Raw genomic sequence first — 27,809 nt, forward strand, 5'->3', positions numbered from 1 at the left:
AAACTCAGTTATTATCTTTTGAATAATAAGTAATATTTTATTTGCTTCTGGTAACTGCCAGAGCAGTCTTGATGCCTCAGTGTCCAGTAAAATGCTGAACTAGTGGGGTACGGACAGACTTCCCCAGGGGCATATGGGAAAGAGAAAAACCCAGACATGGATAATGAGAAAAAAATGTTATCACACTGTGTGCTTGGTCAGGCCTGCAATGTTTTTCAAAATAGTTTCATATCAAAACAACTCATGATCCTCCACAAATAGGAATGGGGAGAGACAGTGGATTATCATCTCAAATCATGCAAATCAAGTCAGCAAAGCATAAGGCAAATGGACATGAGTCTTCCAAGTCTGGGTGCACTGAGAGTCAGCTCTGAAGGCAAAGCAACTTCAGCAGGGACTCACCCTCCTGGGTTACAAGAACTCACATGTGGGAAGGAACCAGCTTGCTGGGATCAGTCAGTCTTAGGTGGTGTTGCCAGTCCTCCACACATGACCCCCCAAGAATGGCACAATGAAATGACTTTTTTCCCTACTGAGGACTCCCTTTTAAAAAAATAAACAAGCAAAGTTTCCCTATTTTGAGCCACATTCAACATTGGAAGAAGGCAGTGGGTCCTGGGGTGGGGAGAGTGGGAAAGGAAGGCAGGAGTCAGGCAAGCATGCTTGGGGATAAGGTGATGGAGAGTGTGAAGCAGGCCTCTGAGGACTGAAAAGGGAAAGGCAGGCTGAGCATCAGTAGTTGTGGCACTTCCGGAGACATCATTCCATGGACACAGAGCTCCCAATTTTCTCTCTTAGGATCTCCTGGGATAGTTATCACAGGTATTCACCATGTTTTTCAAGTAGGTAGGAACTCCTTTCTGCAAAGGAAAGAAGACTGTCACTTCTATGTCCTCACAGTGATTACTCCTGATTCTTTGGGATGTGGCAAAGGTAAAGGAAGATGGCTTTGGGAATAATACATATGACAATAGGGCCCCTGACAAGATTTCAACAGAATGTTGCTATAGATAGTGACAAAAGGTAAGATGCAGGGCACAGGTAAGGCTGGATGGTAGGGGCCACTGTTATAGGACCTTGTTGTATATTTTGGCTTTTGCTAGTAAAAATCTAAGATATTTTTAAGACACCATTTTTGGAAAAGAAAAAATTAAAAACAGGAAATGAGATTGGCTTGGGCTGTGGGATTCTTCCAAAGAAATGAAAGAAAGGACTTGCTTTACAGATTTAGACAATGGTAAGGACTGGGGGCAAGGGGCAGGATATGTCATCCTTAAATCAGTGTTGAACATTGCCCAAGACTTTCCCCAAACATAGTTCTATTTACTCCTTCTCTACAGGGTGAGAATATCCATCTCCATTTTTAAAAGGGAAAAAATTGATGGCTTCCCTAGATTACCCAGTTAGAAGCAGGGCCAGGATTCAATATATGATGTTTGACTCAAAGCCTATGTGCTTTTCCACTCTCCCAGGGAATTGGTGAGCCTTCCAGCCAGTAAGTAGGACCTTACAAAGCAGAAGGAATGGTCGCCATGATTCCAGGTCCTAGGAAGTCCCTAGTGATCTGAGTACCACTGCTCTGGAGGTTCCAGAGAGTGATCCTGGTAGAGTCTTGGGGCAAAGCAAGGAGGGGCTGGCATTCCTCCTAAAGATTATTTGTCTTTTGTCCCAGCCTCTGTGCTGGGTATTGGCAATCCCAGTCCTAACCATAGTCACTCAACAGAGTAGCTTCATAAAATAGCATCATGAAGCCTAAGACAGTGCATCTCTTCAGGCTGACAGCCCCACAGATTAAGTCAACATTGGTCAAACACACTTCCCCTCCTGCCTCCTGGGATCTCACCTTGGCAGCCCACTTAAAGAGCCAGTTCGGAACTGGGCAATCCAGGTTATCAAGGTAATACATGAAAACTAGAGAGGGAAAAGAAGGACAATTCAGAAGGAAGAAAAATATTAGAAAGATACAGTACAAACACTGCAAACCTTCCATCTTTATATCCAGGCCCAGAAAGTAAGGAGGGAGGTAACATGGAATTCAAGTGAACTCGCCCCTCGCCTTGCCTTATGGGAGACTTACATGTAAACATTTTGGAAAACAGCCAAAGAACATTCTACTGCTATTTATTAAACGCCTGACAAGTACTAGACACTTGGATATATCTCTCATTTAATTATTTCTCTCATTAATCATCTCAATCCTAAGGAGTTGATGAAATTGAACCCCAGTTTATAAATGATAAAATGGAGACTCAGAAGAGTGGGGTGACATGCCCAAGGTGGCAGATCTAACACACGTCACCACTAAGTTCAGATTTTGCTGCAGCCTTAAGGCCACACTGATTCCAGTCCAGCAGGTGGCCACATGGACCCCTCTCAGCCTCTCTCCAGAGGCTGGAACTCAAGGCAGGCAGGTTCTGAGTCCCTGGGTTTTTGCTGAGCAGGAGCTGCCTCCTCAGAGACGGTCCCACCAGCCCTCCTGCCCCGCCTTGGCCAGTGTGTGCATGGACAGGACCAGCCTGAAGTGAGCTTCTAAACCTTCTAGTTCACTTGGATGTTCTGATTTCATCGGAACAATGCAAGAGTCGGTAAAGAATGAATTGATCAGATTTAAACATCCACCTTGCATTGTAGCCAAGCTTCTGGGGTGAATTGAGTCTCCCTTGCTTTTTTGCACCCATGCCCAGTCCCTGACCTCAGGGAATAAAGCATCCTGCATTTTATGTGTCTTGCAGTCAGCCTGGCCTTCACATGGGTGGTCCTGGCTGGTGCGCCAACACGTGCCCCCTTTTTACCTTTGCTTCCCCTCTTGCCATTGCTCTGGATCGCCAGCCTCTGTTTGAACTGCCTCACCTGGATCACACACAACTTCTCTGAACACTGCGGCATGGAGGTGCTCTGGGCCAGGATCACATGGATCTTCTACCCTTAAAGTCCAGCTCCTGCCACTGATGCACATAAACGTACCACACCACCAGTCAAGGCATGACATTGAGGCCAGCATCTCAGATGGGCAGAAGGAAAACCCACAAGCCAGAAGCAAAGGGAAATGATTCTGTTCCTCCACTTGGCATTTGCTCCCTTGCACTGTTACTTCACTTCCTGACCTGTCTGCCTACTTGCTCTGCAAAACTGTGGCTCCTCCCACCTGGTGTTCTCATTTGAGAGCATGTGTTACCCAACTGTGAATGGTTCCTTGCTGCTTTAATTATGTGGGGAACCCACTTCTCCTTTCTCCAAGATGGCAATGAGATTTCAGAGGATTGGTAACTTATCAGCTGTGTGATCCTGGGTAAGTTACTCAACTCTTCTGAGACTCAGTCCTTACCCAGGGAAGGGGGCGTCACACTGCCCCAATGGGGCCATTTCTCTCTGTCCTCCCCCTAAGCCCCAGTCACTGACCTCTATGCACAGAGGATGGTCAGGCAAGGTTACTTACACCTGGAGATCACAGGAAGACACATGAATATCTGAATATTTAGTAGGCAGAGATCCTCACTTGTTCTGGGTTACCAAGAATAACAAAGCCATTTCATCTCAATAAATACTCACAGAATGACCACTATGTCTATGGTACTATTATAGGGAAGATAATTCAATCCTGAGAAACGACAGGAGTCACCACTTACTGAGCCCTTACCATGTACATACTTCATGTGTTTAACATGCAGCATCAGTATTGATCCTGAGAAAGTCCCTGTGAATCCTCCATTAAGTATCTCCATCTTACAGATGACAAAATTGAGGCTCTCAGAAGTAAAGAAACTTGCCAAAGATCCCATAACCCAGCTGAAGTGATGTAACCTGAATTTGAACTCAGATCAGGCTCCAAAACCTGGTGAGATTTTCACGGCTGTACAGGGCTCAACTCTTTAATGTGCTCATTAAACTTTTCAATGGCAGAATTTTAGATTTCACAATAGAAGGAATTAAAGCCTAAAATAATCCAAAAACTCACTCTAAGTTTAACACAGTTACACTTACTACAATAGCCGCAACCACAGCCCCAGGCCAGCTCGGAGCCTCTACAGCACCCACGGTGGGCTGCCCCTCCCCCAGGAACTGCAGATAGTCTATTGTGCATATATGTGACATATGTGTATATACAAAGACTAAGAAACTCATTATGGGATTGTGTGGCACTAGAAAGACAATGAAATAGACTTCAAGCAGACCTAAGTGTCCACTGAGAACACCCCCCAGGAGTGTCCCTGTGAGGTCAGAGAGTGGTGTTTCCCTGGTCCAGATCACCTACTCTGGTCACAGCTGGACCTGGGCCCAGGCCTCCCTCTGCCGCCCACTAGTGTTGAGAACCTGATGAGAACCTGAGCAGGGCTCTGAACTTCCCTTTGCCTCAGTTTCCTTCCCTGACTGATGCGGATGATGGCTCCTACCCTGCACAGTTGTTGGCAGGAGGAGAGAAAACCACATAAAATCTACCACAATCTTGAATTACCTACCACCTGCATCTAGCAGTCTGTGGGAACTTGGCCAAAAATAATCCCTTATGGAGTCTGTAATCTAGCTGGGCCAGGGTAGACACATACACACAAAACACACAGAAATAATACCCACAAACCACCCCCATGCCCCTTCTCTATCTAAATAACAATTATTTAGGAACATACAGGCTTACAGAATATTAGAGCTAGAAAAGATTCCGGTGATCACCCAGTTCAGTGGTTTCCAAGCTTTTCTTTTTTAATTCCACAGACCCTTTGTTAAAAGGATCCTTTATGGAAATTCAGTGTGTAGAACATTCAGACGCTAAGACTGAAGAGAACAGTGGAATGGAAATCTCACCTGTCCCCGCCTATATTCTACCCCATCTGCCCCCCCAGCAAATGTCCATCAAACATCTCCAGGCTGGCCCTAAGGGGGCCTCATAGAGCCTTGGAGTGTCAGCTAAGACTCCTCACATCCATTCAACTGCTTCATATCGTAATCAAGGAAACTGAGGGGAGAAACATACACACAGTGTCCAGATCCAATATTTGAGGAGGAGGGAAGGTGGAGGGAGCTGGAAATGTGGAGCCTGAGTCCCAGCCCCCAGTCTGCTGCTAACCACCTGAGTGTGAGCCTCTGTCACATTGCCCCTCTGGGTCCCTACTTCCTCTCCTATAGATTGAGAGAGTGTATTGAATACTGTTTATGAAAAGTTGCTTTCAGGTCCCCAATTCTGTGTCCCAACAATTTCAATCCCTAGAAAACTTCTCAGGAAGGTATTATCTGCCTTCCCATGACCACAATTACGGATGCTGCACATGGAAATCACACTCTGAGGTCTCTGAAAGCCACACAGGAAGCAACAGCTGTTAGCAGATGCCTCTGAAAGAGTCAAAGACGATATTGTCCACACCTGCTGGACATACACCATTGGGTGATGGTCACAGGGTGCAGAAACACTTTGAAAGCTGAGTAATGGTGCCTCTCTGGAAAGGATACATCTCTGTTGAACTTGGGAGAAGGGCTCTCCACTTCCCAGTAGACCACTGCCTCTCTGCTGCATTCTCTTTCATAAAGTTCTAAGGAGAACAAAAGAAGTTACTGCATCTGGAAACCTATGTGGCTTCAATTAACAAGAAGCTTTGATATGATGATCTCATAGAGAATGATAAACCACTGACTTATAAGGCACAGAATTCTAGAAAAAGACAGATTCATTACCACTGAAAACTTGTTGCCCAGGGACAGTGTCTAGCAGATATAAAAACACAGTAAAAATAAAAGAACACAACAAAAGTTGTTCAACATATAGCACAAACAACACTCTCAAGTAAACTGCAGTGAAATAAAATTAGGCATTAAAAAATAAATTTTCAGGTTTAAAAATCAGAGAAACCACCAGATGTCACTAGAGTACCAATAGTTTTACTGTTGTGTCCTTATGCCCCTCTTTAGACTTCTCTATATATTACAGGTGTCCTGAGACTAAGCCACCCAGCCTAGTGTGTTCAGTTGGGAAAAAAATGTTCCAGAGAAGGCAGTGTCCTTCCTAAACAGCTAGAAAGTGGCTTAACCATGCTAACCCTAAGTTTCTTGCCTTTCTCCCATGTTACATTATATCACAGCTATAGGGACCAAATCTCCTTAATATCCACCATCCTATTGAATGCAAATAGCATTAGCTCTCAAAGGGGGATAGCAAAGAAATTCTAAGAAGTGCGCAGCCTCTGCCCCCCAAGCTGTGTGGGAAGCTTATAACTAACCATTTAGGGAAGGAGCCAAGCTAAGGTTGCTGAAGTAACCAAGGGAGTCCCTTAAGGAGATGCTGACTGTGGAAATGTGTTAATTAATTTAGCTTTTGAAAAAAAAGTCTATTAGAAGCAGACCACGGGGTAAAGAGCTTGCCAGCCCATTGGTACAAGAGGCTGAAGATGCCCTTGAAAGGAAGGGAAGGAGTAGACATCTGTTGCTTTCTCCTGCTCAGCTTTGACTCTCCCCTTCTTGGACCAGCATCTCATTCTTCTCCAAGGCATCACCCTTCGCCTACTTCTCCACTATGTGGTTTATGCAGGACTGACTCAGCAGTAATTTCAGGGCTGGGAAATTGAGCCAGACATGGCCACAGTGATTAGTTTAGGGAAGGCACTTGTAGACACTCTTGGCTTGCCACTCTAGCAAGTTTAGCCCAAAAAGTGGTTTAGTAAAGGCTCTCAGGTAGCTTGCAGAAGATCTAGGAGGACCAGAGTTAGGTTAGAACCTCAGGATGGCTCCAGAGAAGCCAAACTACTGCTGTCTCTGGACCATACTCCAGAGTGTGGACTGCTGATGCCAAGTACCACACATCAGAGACTCTGCCAATGTCTGTAGCACACGACTGAACCTGGCTGCTAGGGAGGTGGACAGAGAATGTCTGGCTTCTCCCTTGAATAGGTGGCATCACAATTCCCTCTAGATAGGAAGGGTATTTGAAAACACTAAGTGACCCAAAACCATGATAAACATCCCCAGGAAGTAAATATATGATCCATGTTGAGGCTACGAAAGCCAACCTTGGGACTCTGGCTGCATCAGTAGGAAAGTTCCTATTCCTCTGGGGTTACGTACATGGTTAGAATGTAAGCCTGCCTGGCATCTCTGCCATGACACAAGAATCTGCCTGAGAATGAGATCAACACAGAAGAAAACAGAGTCAAGCTGGAAATGAAGTATTGGATGTAGCTGTCCTGGAAGCCAGACACCCATGGATTCTCAGTGTCATGAACCAAAAACACTTTTTCCTTTTCTTACACTGGCATTTGTTAGTGCTTGGTTACTTGCAACCAAAAGTCCCGACCACAGCAAGGGTCTGTCAGAGTTTCTGTGTCCCTGGGCTAGCTGCTGTGTACCTATTCCACTGTGACTGGGATGGCAGAGGCCACTCCCCACTCTAGGTGGCAGGAAGAGCCCCTATCTAATGCCTCTCATAACACTCCATCACTTCTAGGGAAAATCTAAGAAGTGTAGCTGAGTGGCTAGCCTAGGCCTTTGGGGCTCTGGACCCTCCTCCCACTCTAGTTCCAGATTCTGCTACCCCAGCAACTCAACAGCACCAAACTGATCACAGTTTTTTTGTTTCTTTTTCTTTTTTTTTTTTTTTTTTTGCGGTATGCGGGCCTCTCACTGTTGTGGCCTCTCCCGTTGCGGAGCACAGGCTCTGGATGCACAGGCTCAGCGGCCATGACTCACTGGCCCAGCCGCTCCGCGGCATGTGGGATCATCCCAGACCGGGGCACGAACCCGTGTCCCCTGCATCGGCAGGCGGACTCTCAACCCTGCGCCACCAGGGAAGCCCCTGATCACAGTTTTTTAACATTCCATGTTGTTTCATGCCGTCCACACTTTAGTCATATTGTTCCCTGGGTCTGGAATGTCCTTATACCACTTACCCCCTCACCCTCTCACCTCTCCACATGTGTCAAGTCTGTAAAATTTTGATTCAACTTCTAAAACAAAGTTTGGACACCACCTCCTCCAAGAAGACTTCCATGGCCACCCAGGTGCATGAGATGACAATAAACTTACAGTAAGAGCAAAGTAGCCCTCAAAGCAAACTGGCGAGTAAATCTAAGAATATGCAAGGAGCAAGTCACATTTCAGCCCAGAACTCCAGATATTTAAGCCAAAATTTAAAATGAAATATAACACTGTAGAAATTAAGCCTATTGCTTTCTATTGGCTAGAGTAAATACCAATAGATTCTACTCTATAACTGATTTTAAAAATTGTAGGTGTCACTCACATTTAACAAATTCGTCCCACTCTTTTCTACAGTTGAAGTCCATAGAGACATCTGCAAGTAGATCCGGTGGGAAAGCATCCAGAACACCAAAGGCCTTATAATGTCCAGTTGGCTGTAAAAACAGAGCAGGCAGAAACAATCCATTGATTCCCAAGCTGAGATTACACAGCATATGAAGAAACAGCTGTTCATGCAGCACCACTATTGAGCGTCTCCTCTGTGGTTTTGGTGACACCACGGTGAAAAAACAGATGAGACTACTGCTCTCATGGGTCTTATATTTGTCCTTAGGCTTTGGTGGTGGTGACAGCTCTAAATACTATCCAGGTAATTCAAGTAGGATAAAAGAGGGTTATGTGATAAATGGTGCCTGGGTTTGGAGGGCAGGGGTTCAATACTGTCAGGTGGTGGGGAATGGCCTCTATGAGGGATAATATGTATCAGAACAGTTTGGTCTAAATATTAGAAGGATCCAGCCATGGGAAGATGAGGAAAGCCCATTCCTTGTTGGGAGGGGGTCCTAAGGTTGATGGATGGCTTTACTCACAGAAAAGAAAGTCAGGGAGTCCAGAGAACTGTGTTGGGGGAGAGTGGTAGGGGCTGAGGTCAGAGAGGTAGTAGAGGCCATGCCCAAAGGGCTTTGTAAACCGGGATAAAGATGTAAAAAATGTATTCTAACTGCTATGGAAAACCAATGAATGACTTTAAACAGGAGAATGACTTTTCTAAAGGTGATTCTTGCTGCTTTATAGAAAATAGATCATAAGGGAGCAAGGAGATGGGTTAGAAGACCAGGGCAATGGTGCAGATAAGATATGATGGTGATTGGACAGGGAGGAAACAACAGTGATGGGGAGAAGTCGGTGAATTAGGGACACATTTTAGAAGTAATGTCAAAAGGAATGCTGACAGACTGGCGTGGGGAGACAGAAAGCGAAGAATTGAAGATAACTCTTGGAACCTTTCTTAAACAACCAGGTAGATGGGAGATCCATTTGTGGGATGTGTGGTAACCAAGAGTTCTACCTTGGGCAAGTTGAGTCTCAGGTGCTTATTAAACATCCGTGTGGGGGTGTCATCTAGGCAGCTAGCATTCAGGGTTCAGACTACTGTTTTAGATACACATGGGGCATAACGAAACCCAACACATCATTTTACCAATTCCAAGACAGAATTTTTCACCAGCTGCTTCTTTTTTCTGTAAACAACTTGTATACAAAAGAGTGAAAGGAGGAAGAAACACCAGGTTCAAATCATACTAGTCTCTTTTACTCAGAAAAATATACTTTCTAGATTCCTAAGTACAAGAGATTTTCCCTGTTTGCATGTTAAGCCTTATTCTGTGAGGGTTCTGGGCTTGAGCTGGTGACACTACACACTTTACTCTCCACACAATGGCAGCTAACAATTCCTGACCCTCACCTTGCTTAAAGGCTCTACTGTTAAGACTAAACCAATGGCTCTTAGATTAATTTCAGTGCAAAAGCAAACAAAACCAACAAAAGTGAAGCTTTTGGGTATGCTCATACTGCCATGTGCTAACAGAATCTTATTGGCTAGACATGGGGAATCTTTCTAGAGATCCAGAGGCTTCAAGGGTCTCCTGACTCAAGTGGCATAACCCAGGGATAAGCATATCCCAGTTTAGGAATCTCAGATGTATATGAAAGTACCTGGCAGGAAATGGAAGGTAAAATTGAAACTGAATTCATAAGGATGTTTCAGTTCCAAAAGTATGTGGCTTTATACCAAGGGTTTCCAACCAGCAAATGACAAGCTGGTAGGTGTGACCCCCTTACGTGCTGTGCCATGGATGCCCCATAGGAAGGGCAGGACTCAAGAGAAACAACTCCCTCCATTCCTGTCTCCTCCCCTCAAGCTCACAGATGGGGAGAGAGTGAGGGATTGTACACACCACACATCTACACCCACACATTTTAATGCCTTAGGAGAGAGACAATTAGCTTCTGTTCAGGAATAGTGGGTCCCCATTTTCTACACATACTGAGTAAAAGGGATAATTATGTATAAAGATAATGATCTCCCTAACTTCAAATGAGTTACTTTTGGTTATCTGGATGAATTAAGACAGTTTTCTGGACCTGGTTCCCATCCCTCTGAATATAGTTTCAGCCCTTCGTGACCTCAGTCCTGTAATATTGCAGAAAAGAAAAACAGTACTCTTTCTCTTCAATTATAGTGTTTATCTGCATTTACATCACTAACTACAAGACAGCCTCGATGAATCACATCTCTCTAATCCTGTAAATTCACCTCGAGTGGGCACTGAATTTTCTTTGCTTCTCATAGAGGAGGTCATTTCCATTTCTCAGGGGCCAGGAAGCCTCCCCAGTCTATGATTGTGGAAGCTGTCCAACTCCCACACTCTGTGCCAAGTAACAGGCTCAGATGGTATGAAAAGTAAGCATTTTTCACTGAGGAGAATCACTCCAAATGGCAGGTGTCAAAGATGCAGGTGCCACTGGGCTGTGTGTACCAAGACTGTATGAAGAAAGACAGCTGAGTAAATCTGATTTAATATTTGAGGTCTCTCCAAAATCAGATGGCAGGTTTAATCCTGAAGGACTACAGAGAGCTAGGTAAGATAACACTGATAACTAATGCTTATTGAGTGCTTACTAAATACCAGGCCATGGGCAGACTGTTTTACAGGGGTCATCCCACTTCATCTACCCAATGGTAATATGAGATATGGACCATTGGTAAACTCACTTTGAGGAATGAAGGATTTGGACATTTTGGATCTTTAGACATAACACCATACCAATACCTGGGTGAACTGGGGACTGAACTGGGCCACATAGAGGACGGTTCTTGCTTGGCCTTCCAACCTGCCTTTAATATCAAAATCACCACCTAAGGGCAGGAGGAGAGCTCTAGCAGGCTCTCCAGTGGGAGACACAAGCTCACCACTCCCTGACACTATTTTGGGAGGCTATTTTACCCTTCATGGAAACGATGCAAATGAATATAGTTTTGAAAGAAAGGGAGAATCCATATGAATACCACTGTTTGAATTTTAGCCTGGGACTTTTAATGTTTTTTTTTTTTCTTTCTTTCTTTTTTTTTTTTTTTAAACATCTTTATTGGAATATAATTGCTTTACAATGGTGTGTTAGTTTCTGCTTTATAACAAAGTGAATCAGTTATACATATACATATATCCCCATATCTCTTCCCTCTTGCATCTCCCTCCCTCCCAACCTCCCTATCCCACCCCTCTAAGTGGTCACAAAGCACCGAGCTCTTCCCCCTTTGCTATGCAGCTGCTTCCCACTAGCTATCTATTTTACATTTGGTAGTGTATATATGTCCATGCCACTGTTTCACTTTGTGCCAGCTTACCTTCCCCCTCCCCGTGTCCTCAAGTCCATTCTCTAGTAGGTCTGCATCTTCTAGGTCCATCCACCTCACTACAAATAACTCAATTTCCCTTCTTTTTATGGCTGAGTAATATTCCATTGTATATATGTGCCACATCTTCTTTATCCATTCATCCAATGATGGACACTTAGGTTGCTACCATGTCCAGGCTATTGGAAATAGAGCTGCAATGAACATTTTGGTACATGAGTCTTTTTGAATTATGGTTTTCTCAGGGTATATGCCCAGTAGCGGGATTGCTGGGTCACATGGTAGTTCTATTTTTAGTTTTTTAAGGAACCTCCATACTGTTCTCCATAGTGGCTGTATCAATTTACATTCCCACCAACAGTGCAAGAGGGTTCCCTTTTCTCCACACCCTCTCCAGCATTTACTATTTCTAGATTTTTTGATGATGGCCATTCTGACTGGTGTGAGATGATATCTCATTGTAGTTTTGATTTGCATTTCTCTAATGATTAATGATGTTGAGCATTCTTGCATGTGTTTGTTGGCAATCTGTATATCTTCTTTGGAGAAATGTCTTTTTAGGTCTGCCCAGTTTTGGATTGTGTTGTTTGTTTTTTTGATATTGAGTCACATGAGCTGCTTGTAAATTTTGGAGATTAATCCTTTGTCAGTTGCTTCATTTGCAAATAATATCTCCCATTCGGAGGGTTGTCTTTTCATCTTGTTTATGGTTTCCTTTGCTGTGCAAAAGGTTTTAAGTTTCATTAGGTCCCATTTGTTTATTTCTGTTTTTATTTCCATTCTCTGGGAGGTAGGTCAAAAAGGATCTTGCTGTGATTTATGTCATAGAGTGTTCTGCCTATGTTTTCCTCTAAGAGTTTTATAGTGTCTGGCCTTATATTTATGCCTGTAATCCATTTTGAGTTTATTTTTGTGTATGGTGTTAGGGAGTGTTCTAATCTCATACTTTTACATGTAGCTGTCCAGTTTTCCCAGCACCACTTATTAAAGAGTCTGTCTTTTCTCCACTGAATATTCCTGCCTCCTTTATCAAAGATAAGCTGAACATATGTGCATGGGTTTATCTCTGGGCTTTCTGTCCTGTTCCATTGATCTATATTTCTGTTTCTGTGGCAGTACCACAGTATCTTGATTACTGTAACTTTGTAGTATAGTCTGAAGTCAGGGAGCCTGATTCCTCCAGCTCCTTTTTTCTTTCTCAAGATGGCTTTGGCATTTGGGGTCCTATGTGTTTCCATACAAATTGTGAAATTTTTTGTTCTAGTTCTGTGAAAAATGTCAGTGGTAGTTTGGTAGGGATTGCATTGAATTTGTAGATTGCTTGGGGTTGTATAGTCATTTTCACACTGTTGATTCTTAAAATCCAAGGACATGGTATATCTCTCCATCTATTTGTATCATCTTTAATTTCTTTCATGAGTGTCTTATAGTTTTATGCATACAGGTCTTTTGTCTCCTTAGGTAGATTTTTCCTAGATATTTTATTCTTTTTGCTGCAATGGTTACTGGGAGTGTTTTCTTAATTTCATTTCAGATTTTTCATCATTAGTGTATAGGAATGCAAGAGATTTCTGTGCATTAATTTTGAATCCTGCTACTTTACCAAATTCATTGATTAGCTCTAGTAGTTTTCTGGTAGCCTCTTTAGGATTCTCTATGTATAGTATCATGTCATCTGCAAACAGTGACAGCTTTACTCCTTCTTTTCCGATTTGTTTCCGATTTGTTTTCTTCTGTGATTGCTGTGGCTAAAACTTCCAAAACTATGTTAAATAATAGTGGCGAGAATGGGCAACCATGTCTTGTTCCTGATCTTAGGGGGAATGGTTTTAGTTTTTCACCATTGAGGACGATGTTGGCTGTGGGCTTGTCATATACGGCCTTTATACTGTTGCAGAAAGTTCCCTCTTTGCCTACTTTGTGGAGGGTTTTTATCATAAATTGGTGTTGAATTTTGTCGAAAGCTGTTTCTGCATCTATTGAGATTATCATATGCTTTTTCTCCTTCAATTTGTTAATATGGTGTATCACATTGATTGATTTGCATATATGGAAGAATCCTTACATTCCTGGGATAAAGCCCACTTACTTGATCATGGTGTATGATCCTTTTAATGTGTTGCTGGATTCTGTTTGCTAGTATTTTGCTGAGGATTTTTGCATCTATGTTCTGCAGTGATATTGGCCTGTAGTTTTCTTTCTTTGTGACATCTTTGTCTGGTTTTGGTATCAGGGTGATGTTGGCCTCTTCAAATGAGTTTTGGAGTGTTTCTCCCTTGGCTATATTTTGGAAGAGTTTAAAAAGGATAGGTGTTAGCTCTTCTCTAAATGTTTGACAGGATTCTCCTGTGAAGCCATCTGGTCCTGGGCTTTTGTTTGTTAGAAGGTTTTTAATCACAGTTTCAATTTCAGTGCTTGAGATTTGTCTTTTCATATTTTCTATTTCTTCCTGGTTCAGTCTCAGAAGGTTGTGCTTTTCTAAGAATTTGTCCATTTCTTCCCAGCTGTCCATTTTTTTGGCATATAGTTGTTTGTAGTAATCTCTCATGATCCTTTGTATTTCTGCAGTTTCAATTGTTACTTCCCCTTTTTTATTTCTCATTCTATTGATTTGAGTCTTCTCCCTTTTTTTCTTGATGAGTCTGGCTAATGGATTATCAATTTTATTTGTCTTCTCAAAGAACCAGCTTTCAGTTTTATTGATCTTTGCTTTTGTTTTCTTTGTTTCTTTTTCATGTATTTCTCATCTGATCTTTATGATTTCTTTGCTTCTGCTAACTTTGGGGTTTTTTGTTCTTCTTTCTCTAATTGCTTTAGGTGTAAGGTTAGGTTGTTTATTTGAGGTGTTTCTTGCTTCTTAAGGTAGGATTGTATTGCTATAAACTTCCCTCTTAGAACTGCTTTTGCTGCATCTCATAGGTTTTGGGTCATCATGTTTCCATTGTCATTTGTTTCTAGGTATTTTTTGATGTCCTCTTTGATTTCTGCAGTGATCTCTTGGTTATTAAGTAGTGTATTGTTTAGCCTCCATGTGTTTGAATATTTTACATATTTCTTCCTATAATCGATATCTAGTCTCATGGTGTTGTGGTCAGAAAAGGTACTTGATACGATTTCAATTTTCTTAAATTTACCAAGGCTTGATTTGTGACCCAGGATATGATTTATCCTGGAGAATGTTTCATGATCACTTGAGAAGAATTTATATTCTTTTGTTTTTGGATGGAATGTCCTATAAAGATCAATTAAGTCCATCTTGTTTAATGTACCATTTAAAGCTTCTGTTTCCTTATTTATTTTCATTTTGGATGATCCCTACATTGGCGAAAGTGGGGTGTCAAAGTCCCCTACTATGATTGTGTTACTGCCGATTTCCCCTTTTATGGCTGTTAGTATTTGCCTCATGTATTGAGGCGACCCTATGTTGGGTGCATAAATATTTACAATTGTTATATCTTCTTGGATTGATCCCTTCATCATTATGTAGTATCCTTCTTTGTCTCTTGTAATAGTCTCTGTATAAAAGTCTATTTTCTCTGATATGAGAATTGCTACTCCAGCTTTCTTTTGATTTCCACTTGCATTGAATATCTTTTTCCATCCCCTCACTTTCAGTCTGTATGTGTTCCTAGGTCTGAGGTGGGTTTGTTGTAGACAGCATATATATGGGTCTTGTTTTGTATCCATTCAGCCAGTCTGTCTTTTGGTTGGAGCATTTAATCCATTTACATTTAAGGTAATTATCGATATGTATGTTCCTATTCCCATTTTCTTAATTGTTTGGGGTTTGTTATTGTAGGTCTTTTCCTTCTCTTGTGTTTCTTGCCTAGAGAAGTTCCTTTAGCATTTGTTGTAGAGCTGGTTTAGTGGTTCTGAATTCTCTTAGCTTTTGCTTGTCTGTAAAGATTTTAATTTCTCCATCAAATCTGAATGAGATCCTTGCTGGATAGAGTAATCTTGGTTGTAGGTTTTCCTCCTTCATCACTTTATGTATTTCCTGCCACTCCCTTCTGGCTCGCAGAGTTTCTGCTGAAAGATCAGCTTTTAACCTTATGGGGATTCCCTTGTGAGTTATTTGTATTTTTTCCCTTGCTGCTTTTAATATTTTTTCTATGTATTTAATTTTGATAGTTTGATTAATATGTGTCTTGGTGTGTTTCTCCTTGGATTCATCCTGTATGGGCCTCTCTGTGCTTCCTGGGCTTGATTAACTATTTCCTTTCCCATCTTAGGGAAGTTTTCAATTATAATCTCTTCAAATATGTTCTCAGCCACTTTCTTTTTCTCTTCTTCTTCTGGGACCCCTATAATTCGAATGTTGGTGCATTTAATATTGTCCCAAAAGTCTCTGATACTGTCCTCAATTCTTTGCGTTCATTTTTCTTTATTCTGCTCTGCAGTAGTTATTTCCACTATTTTATCTTGCAGGTCACTTACCCATTTTTCTTCCTCAGTTATTCTGCTATTGATCCCTTCTAGAGAAATTTTATTATCATTTATTGTGTTGTTCATCACTGTTTGTTTGCTCTTTAGTTCTTCCAGGTCCCTGTTAAACGTTTCTTGCATTTTCTCCATTCTATTTCCAAGATTTTGGATCATCTTTAGTATCATTTTTCTGAATTCTTTTTCAGGTAGACTGCCTATTTCCCCTTCGTTTGTTAGGTCTAGTTGGTTTTTGCCTTGCTCTTTCATCTGTTGTGTGTTTCTCTGTCTTCTCATTTTGCTTGACTTACTGTGTTTGGGGTCTCCTTTTCAGAAGCTGTGGGTTCGTAGTGTCCGTTGCTTTTCGTGTCTGTCCTCAGTGGCTAAGGTTACTTCAGTGGGTTGTGTAGGTTTCCTGGTTGAGGGGACTAGTGTCTGTGTTCTGGTGGATGAGGCTGGATCTTGTCTTTCTGGTGGGCTGGCCCACGTCTGGTGGTGTGTTTTGGGGTGTCTGTGGCCTTATTATGATTTTAGGCACCCTCTCTGGTAACAGATGGGGTTGTGTTCCTGTCTTGCTAGTTGTTTGGTATAGGGTGTCCAGCACTGTAGCTTGATGGTCACTGAGTGGAGTTGGGTCTTGGTGTTGAGATGGAAATCTCTGGGAGATTTTCGCCATTTGATATTATATGGAGCTGAGCTAGTGTCCTGAATTTGGCTCTCCACCTCAGAGGCACAGCCCTGATGCCTGGCTGGAGCCCCAAGAGCCTGTCATCCACACACCTCAGAATAAAAGGGAGAAAAGAAAGAAAGAAAGAAGATGATAAAATAAAGTTATTAAAATAAAAATTTATTAAAAATTTTTAAAGTAATTAAAAAAAATAAAGAAGAGAGCAGCCAAACCAAAAAACAAATCCACCAATGATAACAAGTGCTAAAAACTACACAAAAAGAAAAAAAAAAACAAAAACGGACAGACAGACCCCTAGGACAAATGGTAAAAGCAAAGCTCTACAGACAACATCACACACAGAAGAATACACATACACACTCACAAAAAGAGAAAAAGGGAAAAAAATATATATATGTATCATTGCTCCGAATGTTCACCTCGTCAGTTTGGGATGATTTGTTGTCTATTCAGGTATTCCACAGATGCAGAGTACATCAAGTTGATTGTGGAGATTTAATTCGCTGCTCTTGAGGCTCATGGGAGAAATTTCCCTTTCTCTTCTGTGTTTGCACAGCTCCTGGGGTTCAGCTTTGGATTTGGATCCGCCTCTGCGTATAGGTTGCCTGAGGGTGTCTGTTCTTCCCTCAGACAGGATGGGGTTATAGAAGCAGCTGATTCAGAGGCTCTGGTTCACTCAGGCCAGGGGGAGGGAGGGGTACAGGGTGTGGAGCAAACCTGTGGTGACAGAGGCCAGCGTGATGTTGAACCAGCCTGAGGTGTGCCGTGTGTTCTCCCAGGGAAGTTGTCCCTGGATCACGGGACCCAGGCAGTGGCGGGCTGCACAGGCTCATGGGAGGGGAGGTGTGGATAGTGACCTGTGCTTGCACACAGGCTTCTTGGTGGCTGCAGCAGCAGCCTTTGCGTCTCATGCCAATATCAGGGGTCCACATGATAGCCGCAGCTCGTGCCCATCTCTGGAGCTCCTTTAAGCAGTGCTCTTAATCCCTTCTCTTTGCGCATCAGGAAACAAAGAGGCAAGAAGAAGTCTCTTGCCTCTTCGGCAGCTCCAGACTTTTTCCTGGACTCCCTCCCTGCTAGTTGTGGCACACTAACTCCTTCAGGCTGTGTTCCCACAGACAACCCAGTCCTAGTCCTGGGATCTCCGAAGCCGGATCCTCAGCTCCCAGCCCCCGCCAGCCCCAGGCGGGTGAGCAGACAAGCCTCGTGGGCTGATGAGTGCTGGCTGGCACTGATCCTCTGTGTGGGAATCTCTCTGCTTTTCCCTCCACACCCCTGTTGCTGAAGTCTCCTCCGTGGCTCCGAAGCTTCCCCCCCTGCCCCGCCAACAGTCTCTGCCCGTGAAGGACCTTACTAGTGTGTGGAAACCTTTCCTCCTTCACAGCTCCCTCCCACTGGTGCAGGTCCCATCCCTTTTTTTTTTTTCTTTTGCCCTACCCAGGTACGTGGGGATTTTCTTGCCTTTTGGGGGGTCTCTGGTTTTCTGCCAGCATTCAGTAGGTGTTCTGTAGGAGTTATTCCACATGTAGATGTATTTCTGATGTATTTGTGGGGAGAAAGGTGATCTCTGTGTCTTATTCTTCTGCCATCTTGAAGCTCCGTCCCTTTTAATGTGTTTTTAAGACACAAAAAATTTTACAGATATACATAGCTACCTTATCTTTCCTTTTAGTTTAGGAAACACACCATTCCATAGCTACCTTTGGATTTTCTGAATATACCCTAGTAAGAATAAAACTCCAGAATATTCGTTCATGTACCCATTCAAGCAGACTTTCAGGACCTATTATGTGCATGCGTTTTGGTAAGCCCTGGTGGTGCCTGAAGAATAAGACAAAGTTCATGCCTTCCATAAGCTTTAAGACAATAAAATAGGCACTTTCTATGCTATGAAGATCTGAGTTCCTGACCTATACCATTTTTTTCCTCCCTGAAAAGCTTCTTTTAACATTTCTTCCAGAACAGGTCTGCTGTTGATGAATTCCTTCAGTTTCTATTTGTTTGAAAAAGTTTTTATTTCTTCTTCACTTTTGAAGAAGACATATTTGGATATAGAATTCTAGGTCAGTGGTTTATCCTTTCAAAACATTTTGTATTTCACTCCACCCTATTTTTGCAGGGTGGTTTCTGATGCGATGTCTGCTGTAATTCTCATCTGTATTCCTCTGTGGTTAAAGCGCTCCCCCATCCTTCCTGCTGCAGCTTCTTTCAAGATTTTCTTTTTCTCTTTGGTTTTCTGAGTTTGAATATGATTTATTTAAGATTTTTTTGGTATTTATCTTCTATGCATGCTCAAGATTGGCAGATTTACTTTGAAGGGTGGTCTGGGCTAAAATGGTAAACCACATATGATTCAAACTAAAATATAGAGCCTCATCCGCCAGAGGGCAGAGAGCAGAAGCAAGGAGAACTACAATCCTGCAGCCCATGGAACAAAAACCACATTCACAGAAAGTTAGACAAGACGAAAAGGCAGAGGGCTATGTACCAGATGAAGGAACAAGATGAAACCCCAGAAAAACAACTAAATGAAGTGGAGATAGGCAACCTTCCAGAAAAACAATTCAGAATAATTATAGTGAAGATGATCCAGGACCTCAGAAAAAGAATGGAGGCAAAGATCAAGAAGATGAAAGAAATGTTTAACAAAGACCTAGAAGAATTAAAGAACAAACAAACAAAGATGAACAATACAATAACTGAAATGAAAACCACACTAGAAGGAATCAATAGCAGAATAACTGAGGCAGAAAAATGGATAAGTGACCTGGAAGACAGAATGGTGGAATTCACTGCTGCAGAATAGAATAAAGAAAAAAGAATGAAGAGAAATGAAGACAGCCTAAGAGAACTCTGGGACAACATTACACAACAACATTCACATTATATGGGTCCCAGAAGGAGAAGAGAGAGAGAAAGGACCCGAGAAAATATTTGAAGAGATTATAGTCGAAAACTTCCCTAACATGTGAAAGGAAATAGCCTGCCAAGTCCAGGAAGCGCAGTGAGTTCCATACAGGATAAACCCAAGGAGAAACACGCTGAGACACATAGTAATCAAATTGGCAAAAATTAAAGACAAAGAAAAATTATTGAAAGCAGCAAGGGAAATATGACAAATATCATACAAGGGAACTCCTATAAGGTTAACAGCTGATTTCTCAGCAGAAACTCTACAAGCCAGAAGGGAGTGGCATAATATACTTAAAGTGATGAAAGGGAAGAGCCTACAACCAAGACTACTTTACCCGGCAAGGATCTCATGCATATTCGATGGAGAAATCAAAAGCTTTACAGACAAGCAAAAACTAAGAGAACAAAGGTCTACAACAAAGGCTAAAGGAACTTCTCTAAGTGGAAAACACAAGAGAAGAAAATGACCTACAAAAACAAACCCAGGGGCTTCCCTGGTGGCACGTGGTTGAGAATCTGCCTGCTAATGCTGAGGACATGGGTACGAGCCCTGGTCTGGGAGGATCCCACATGCTGCGGAGCAACTAGGCCCGTGAGCCACAATTACTGAGCCTGCACGTCTGGAGCCTGTGCTCCACAACAAGAGAGGTCACAATAGTGAGAGGCCCATGCACAGCGATGAAGAGTGGCCCCTCCTTGCCACAACTAGAGAAAGCCCTTGCACAGAAACAAAGACCCAACATAGCAAAAATAAATAAATTAATTAATAAAACTCCTAACCCCAACATCTTCTTTAAAACAAACAAACAAAAACCCAAAACAATTAAGAAAATGGTCATAGGAACATATATATTGATACTTACCTTAAATGTGAATGGATAAAATGCTCCAACCAAAAGACACAGGTTTGCTGAATGGATACAAAAACAAGACCCATCTATATGCTGTCTACAAGAGACCCACTTCAGACCTAGGAACACATAGAGAGGGGATAGAAAAAGATATTCCATGCAAATGGAAATCAAAAGAAAGCTGGAGTAGCAATTCTCATATCAGATAAAATAGGCTTTAAATAAAGAATGTTACAAGAGACAAGGAAGGACAGTACATAATGATCAAGGCCTCAATCCAAGAAGAAGATATAACAATTATAAATATATATATGCACCCAACATAGGAGCACCTCAATACATAAGGCAACTGCTAACAGCTATAAAGGAGGAAATTGACAGTAACACAGTAATAGTGGGGGACTTTAACACCTCACTTACACCAATGGACAGATCATCCAAAATGAAAATAAATAAGGAAACAGAAGCTTTAAATGACACAATAGACCAGATAGATTTAATTGATATTTATAGGACAATCCATCAAAAATCAGCAGATTACACTTTCTTCTCAAGTGTGCACAGAACATTCTCCAGGATAGATAACATCTTGGGTCAAAAGTAAAGCCTCAGTAAATTTAAGAATGTTGAAATCATATCAAGCATCTTTTCTGACAACAATGCTATGAGATGAGAAATCAATTACAAGGGAAAAAAACATAAAAAACACAAACATATGGAGGCTAAACAATACATTACTAAATAGCCAATAAATCATTGGAGAAATCAAAGAGGAAATCAAAAGATACCTAGAGACAAATAACAATGATAACACAACAATCCAAAAACTATGGGATGCAGCAAAATCAGTTCTAAGAGGGAAGTTTATAGTTATACAAACCTACCTCTAGAAACAACAAATATCTAATAAACAATCTAACCTTACACCTAAAGAATCTTGAGAAAGAACAAACAAAGCCCAAAGTTAAAAGAAGGAAAGAAATGATGAAGATCAGAGCAGAAATAAATGAAAAAGAAACAAAGAGAACAATAGCAAAGATCAATAAAACTAAAAGCTGGTTCTTTGAGAAGATAAACAAAATTGATAAACCATTAGCCAGACTCACCAAGAAAAAGAGGGAGAAGACTCAAATCAATAAAATTAGAAATGAAAAACGAGAAGTTACAACCGACACCACAGAAATGCAAAGCATCCTAAGAGACTACTACAAGCAACTCTATGCCAAAAAAATGGACAGCTGGGAAGAAATGGACAAATTCTTAGAAAGGTATAACCTTCCAAGACTGAACCAGGAAGAAACAGAAAATATGAGCAGACCAATCACAAGTAATGAAATTGAAACTCTGACTAAAAATCTTCCAACAAACAAAATTCCAGGACCAGACAGCTTCACAGGTGACTTCTATCAAACATTTAGAGAAGGGCTAACACCCATCCTTCTCAAACTCTTCCAAAAAATTGCAGAGGAAGGAACACTCCCAAACTCATTCTATGAGGCCACCATCACCCTGATACCAAAACCAGAAAACGATATTACAAAAAAATAAAATTACAGACCAATATCACTGATGAATATACATGCAAAAATCCTTAACAAAATACTAGCCAACAGAATCCAACAACATATTAAAAGGGTCATACAACATGATGAAGTGGTATTTATCCCAGGGATGTAAGGATTCTTCAATATATGCAAATCAATCAATGTGATACACCATATTAAAAAATTGAATAAAAATCATATGATCATCTCAATAGATGCAGAGAAAGCTTTTGACAAAATGCAACACCCATTTATGATAAAAACCCTCCACAAAGTAGGCATAGAGGGAACTTTCCTCAACATAATAAAGGCCATATATGACAAACCCACAGCAAACATCATTCTCAATGGTGAAAAACTGAAAGCATTTCCTCTAAGATCAGGAACAAGACAAGGATGTCCACTCTCACTACTATTATTCAACATAGTTTTGAAGTCCTAGCCACAGCAATCAGAGAAGAAAAAGAAAGAGAAGGAATACAAATTGGAAAAGAAGAAGTAAAACTGTCATTGTTTTCAGATGACATGATACTATACATAGAGAATCCTAAAGATGCCACCAGAAAACTACAAGAGCTAATCAATGAATTTGGTAAAGTTTCAGGATAGAAATTTAATGCACAGAAATCTCTTGCATTCCTATCCACTAATGATGAAAAATCTGAAAGAGAAATTAAGGAAACACTCCAATTTACCACTGCAACAAAAAGAATAAAATACCTAGGAATAAACCTACCTCGGAAGAAAAAAGACCTGTATGCAGAAAACTATAAGACACTGATGAAAGAAATTAAAGATGATACCAACAGATAGACAGATATACCATGTTCTTGGATTGGAAGAATCAATATTGTGAAAATGACTATACTACCCCAAGCAATCTACAAATTCAATGAAATCCCTATCAAATTACCAATGGCATTTTTCACAGAACTAGACAAAAATTTTTTACAATTTGTATGGAAACACAAAAGACCCTCCCTGAATAGCCAAAGCAATCTTGAGAAAGAAAAATGGAGCTGGAGGAATAAGGCTCCTTGACTTCAGACTATATTACAAAGCTACAGTAATCAAGAGAGCATGGTACTGGCACAAAAACAGAAATATAGATCAATGGAACAGGATAGAAAGCCTAGAGATAAACCCATGCACCTATGGACACCTAGTCCATGACAAAGGGGGCAAGAATATACAATGGAGAAAAGACAGCCTCTTCAATAAGTGGTGCTGGGAAAACTGGACAACTACATATAAAAGAATGAAATTAGAACAATTCTTTAACACCATACACAAAAATAAACTCAAAATGGATTAAATACCTAAATGTAAGGCCAGGCACTATAAAACTCTTAGAGGAAAACATAGGCAGAACACTCTATGTTTTGTTTTGTTTTTTTTTTTTCACAGTACGTGGGCCTCTCACTGCTGTTGTGGCCTCTCCCATTGCGGAGCACAGGCTCTGGTTGCACAAGCTCAGCAGCCATGGCGCATGGGCCCATCTGCTCCATGGCATGTGGGATCTTCCCAGACCGGGGCACGAACCCTTGTCCCCTGCATTGGGGGGATTCTCAACCACTGTGCCACCAGAGAAGCCCAGGCAGAACACTCTTTGACATAAATCACAGCAAGATCCTTTTTGACCCACCTCCTACAGTAATGAAAATAAAAACAAAATTAAACAAATGGGACCTAATTAAAGTTATAAGCTTTTGCACAGCAAAGGAAACCATAAACAAGACCAAAAGACAACCTTCAGAATTGGAGACTATATTTGCAAATGAAGCAACTGACAAAGGATTAATCTCCAAAATATGCAAACAGCTCATGCAGCTCATAACAACAAAAAACAAAACAACCCAGTTAAAAAATGGGCAGAAGACCTAAATAGACATTTCTCCAAAGAAGTCATACAGATGGCCAACAAACACATGAAAAGATGCTCAACATCACTAATTATTAGAGAAATGTAAATCAAAACTACAGTGAGGTATCACCTCACACGGGTCAGAATGGCCATCATCAAAAAATCTACAAACAATAAATGCTAGAGGGGGTGTGGATAAAAGGGAACCCTCATGCACTGTTGCTGGGAATGTAAATTGATATAGCTACTATGGAGAACAGTATGGAGGTTCCTTAGAAAACTAAAAATAGAACTACCATATGATCCAGCAATCCCATTACTGGGCATATACCCAGAGAACACCACAGTTCAGAAAGACACATGCACCCCAATGTTCATTGCAACACTACTTACAATCTAGGGCATGGAAGCATCCTAACAGTCCATCAGCCGAGGAATGGACAAAGAAGATGTGGTCATATATAGAATGAAATATTACTCAGCCATAAAAAGGAAAGAAATCGGTCATTTGTAGAGACGTGGATGGACCTAGAGAGTGTCACACAGAGTGAAGAAAGTCAGAAAGAGAAAAACAAATATCATATATTAACACATATATGTGAAATCTAGAAAAACTGTATAGATGATCTTATCTGCAAAGCAGAAGTAGAGACACAGATGTAGAGAACAAATGTATGGATACCAATGGGGAAGGGGGTGGGTGGAAGGAATTGGGAGATTGGGATTGACATATACATACTCTTGATACTATATATAAAAGAGATAACTAACAAGAACCTACTGTATAACACAGGGAGCTCTACTCGATGTTCTGTGGTGGCCTAAATGGGAAGGAAATCCAAGAATAGGGGACATATGTATACGTATAGCTGATTCACTTTGCTGTACAGTAGAAACTAACACAACATTGTAAAGCAACTATACTCCAATAAAAGTTAATTAAAAATAATAAAATTCTGTGATTTAATAGAAAAAGAGAAAGGGAAAAAGTATCAAAATGTGTATATCAAAAGTAGCCATTTGTCCAAGAACAAGACTCAGAAATATTTGGTTCTACTAAAATGAAGCCACAATCTTTTGATTGTAAAATAAAATTTATTTGTTACATTGCAAACTCTTTCAAGTGCCTCTACACTTATTTCAGTCTTTTCAAAACATGTGATAGTAAGGAAAAGATTGCAATGAAAACCCTGACCTGGAGATTGCCAGAGGGGCCAGGCTTTTCTGGTCTGACCTCCAGTCAGGGACCTGGAGACGCAAGGCCACATGCACATGCGTAGGTAAAATGAGCAGGGAAGTGGGTGGAAGAGAAAGAAGAGGTGCATAATGGCAACAACATACATGGTGGATGAAATCATACTGGCCCATAAGATAGAAAAGGGCAAAGGGCTTTAAGGGAGATAAGTGCAGGTCTAGGCAGTGTGGGACAAGCTGAATTCACTTTTGATGCAGAGTGGTATTCAGATGACAAGATTTATTAACTGGAGATGAGAGGAAATTTTCCTCAAGGAGAAAAAGGATGGGAGTCAACCTGGAAAGAAGATGAGGCTCTAGCAAAATGAGTCTGGCAGCAAATAATGCTCAATATGCTAGAATCCAGTAAAGGTTCTAGGAAAGGGCTTGTACCCTGACCCAGCAGGGCCTCTTGACATTTAATACAGATGGAGATCAAAGTGGGCAGTCCTAGCTCATCCTAGCTACTGAGGCTCAAGGCCAACACCTATAGTAATCGTCTGGCCTCCAACTTATGAACATTTTCTGTAAAGACTTGTAGCTTATATCAAAGTACCATGACTGCCCTCATGCCCAGAACAGGTGGAAATAAGACATATCTTATAAGGTTGGTAGCAATATGAACTATTCTGAATACCACTCACATCCTCCCCAAAGGAAGAAGGTGGGCCCTGCTACATAACAATACACAATGGAAACAATATACAAAACAAAGCCAGTCACTTGGTCTCAGCTCAGGCAGTGGACGTTGTGGATAAAAGGCACAAAAGCAAAAGAGTAAAAAGCCTGTGGGGGTAAGTGGGGGGAGCGATTGGTGTGACTGGAAGACAGGAGGGGTATGGATGAGTCATGGGAGGTAAAGCTGGACCAGCCTAGTTCTGCATGCATAGCCCACGTGCCAGCACTTGCTCTCTTTCAAAGAGTCAATGCAGGAACGTATTTGTGGCACAGGTCTGGACCTAGACAGCTGAGTTCCAATCCCAGTTTGAGTCTTCAGCAATCAACTTAACCTTTCTACATACCCATTTCCAAAATGGTAAAAAGGTGATAATCATAGTACCTTACATATGCACACATAGGACCTTACAACATGATACATAGTACCTTACAATATAGGGCTGATGTGAGGATTGAGTAAGTCAGTGTGTGCAAAGCATTTAGACCGTGCCCGGAGCCTAAGAAAGCATGCAATGCATGTTAGCTATTACAGTAGTTATTATTATTATTAATTCTGCAATCAACAGTGCCACTGGAAGGGGCGTGATAAGATCACAACCTTTCTTTCAGGTTCTTGACTGGGCTGTAAACGTATAGGATGGAAGGGATCAGAGAGGTAGAAGGCCAAGAAGCTAGTTAAGAAGTCACAGTAATTCTAGGTGAGAGGTGCCACCCAACGTGGCAAAGGGAAAGGGAAAAAAAGGAAGGTAAACAGGCCAGACATCAGATACATCTGAGCATAAAATGACACTTGGCAAATGCCTGGGCATGGCTGATGCGGAAAACGAATGGTCAGAAGGTAATGGTCAGAAAATATGTCTCTTTCTGCACCAGGGTAGCTGCTGGTGGACAGTTGGAAATTAATTCTGCCTGTTTTTTACTGAGTTTCGTGTTCATCTTGCTGTACCAGTGACCCTGGTACTCACAGACATTCAGAGCTTCTCCCTTCTCTAACACTCTAATCTTCTGATCTTCTGCCAGGAAACCTCAACTTCACTTACCTTGTCTAAAGGTGACTTTTAAGCTACTTGCCATGCAGCTACCCGCAAACAGAGCAACTGATGACTGGCCATCATTCCACGGGGCTCCAAAAGCCTCCAGGCAGGCCCCCAACTCCATTCCTCCTACCCTTTTAATCTATCTCCCGGGAGGCTTCAGACAAGTTATTAAGTCCAATTTACAAGGAAGTGGGGAGCATCCAAACGGAGCAAGTCAGTAAAATGACTAGAGATGACAGTAGGTCCCTTCTCAGCAACACTCCTGTCCCCACACATATCACCCTGCACATCCGCTCTCTGAAAAGTCCAGTCTTTTTTCTACCTGTATTCAACCCTAAAATACTTCTCACCACACAGACACCACTGGCATCCACCCGGGAGCGGGGCTCCACGTCCCTTGCAGGCAAGTGCATGGAGCTAAGAATCAGCAGACCCACCTTTTAACTCTATCAGTAAGTTGTAACAAACGACTTGCCCTGTCGGGCCTCAGACCTGAGCCTAAATTCTGATGACCTCCCCACTCCCTGAGACCCGAAAAGGGTAAAGCCAGCTGGAGGCACCTCCAGCTCTCAGTCCTCCGAGATCCAGAAGACCCGCGGGATCCGGACCGGGCTGCAGCCCTACACTCCCCGCGGGCAGGGCCCCTTCCCCTCCCGCACGCTGCTGCCTCACGCGGTTTTAGCCCACCAACCACTACTTGGTTCAGCTGCCAATAGATGCTGACGCCCATGCTCCTCACCAGCAGCTCCCAGCGGGCCCCGCCTACCCCGGGCGGCCGGAGCTCCGCGCAGAGATTCCTGAACTGCTCCTCGGAGAAGCAGCAGGCAGCAGAGGCCATCCTTCATTTGCCACAGCAACTGTGCCTGCAGGGGAGGCCGGGGACAGGCTTGGTGTGTGTTAGAGATGTGGGCGAGAGGGTGATCCGGCGTGATTGGCAGAAACACAAAGAGAGACAGGGTAGAAGGCGGGACTTAGCGGGGAGA

General features: G+C 42.0%; 1 pseudogene; it reads right to left on the minus strand.

The window, feature by feature from the left end:
• Nucleotides 1-794: 794 nt before the first annotated feature.
• Nucleotides 795-27,664, minus strand: LOC136138740 (phosphatidylcholine transfer protein-like; annotated as a pseudogene).
• Nucleotides 27,665-27,809: the final 145 nt, after the last annotated feature.

This window comes from Phocoena phocoena, chromosome 19 (assembly GCF_963924675.1).
Source record: "Phocoena phocoena chromosome 19, mPhoPho1.1, whole genome shotgun sequence".
Taxonomy (NCBI): domain Eukaryota; kingdom Metazoa; phylum Chordata; class Mammalia; order Artiodactyla; family Phocoenidae; genus Phocoena; species Phocoena phocoena.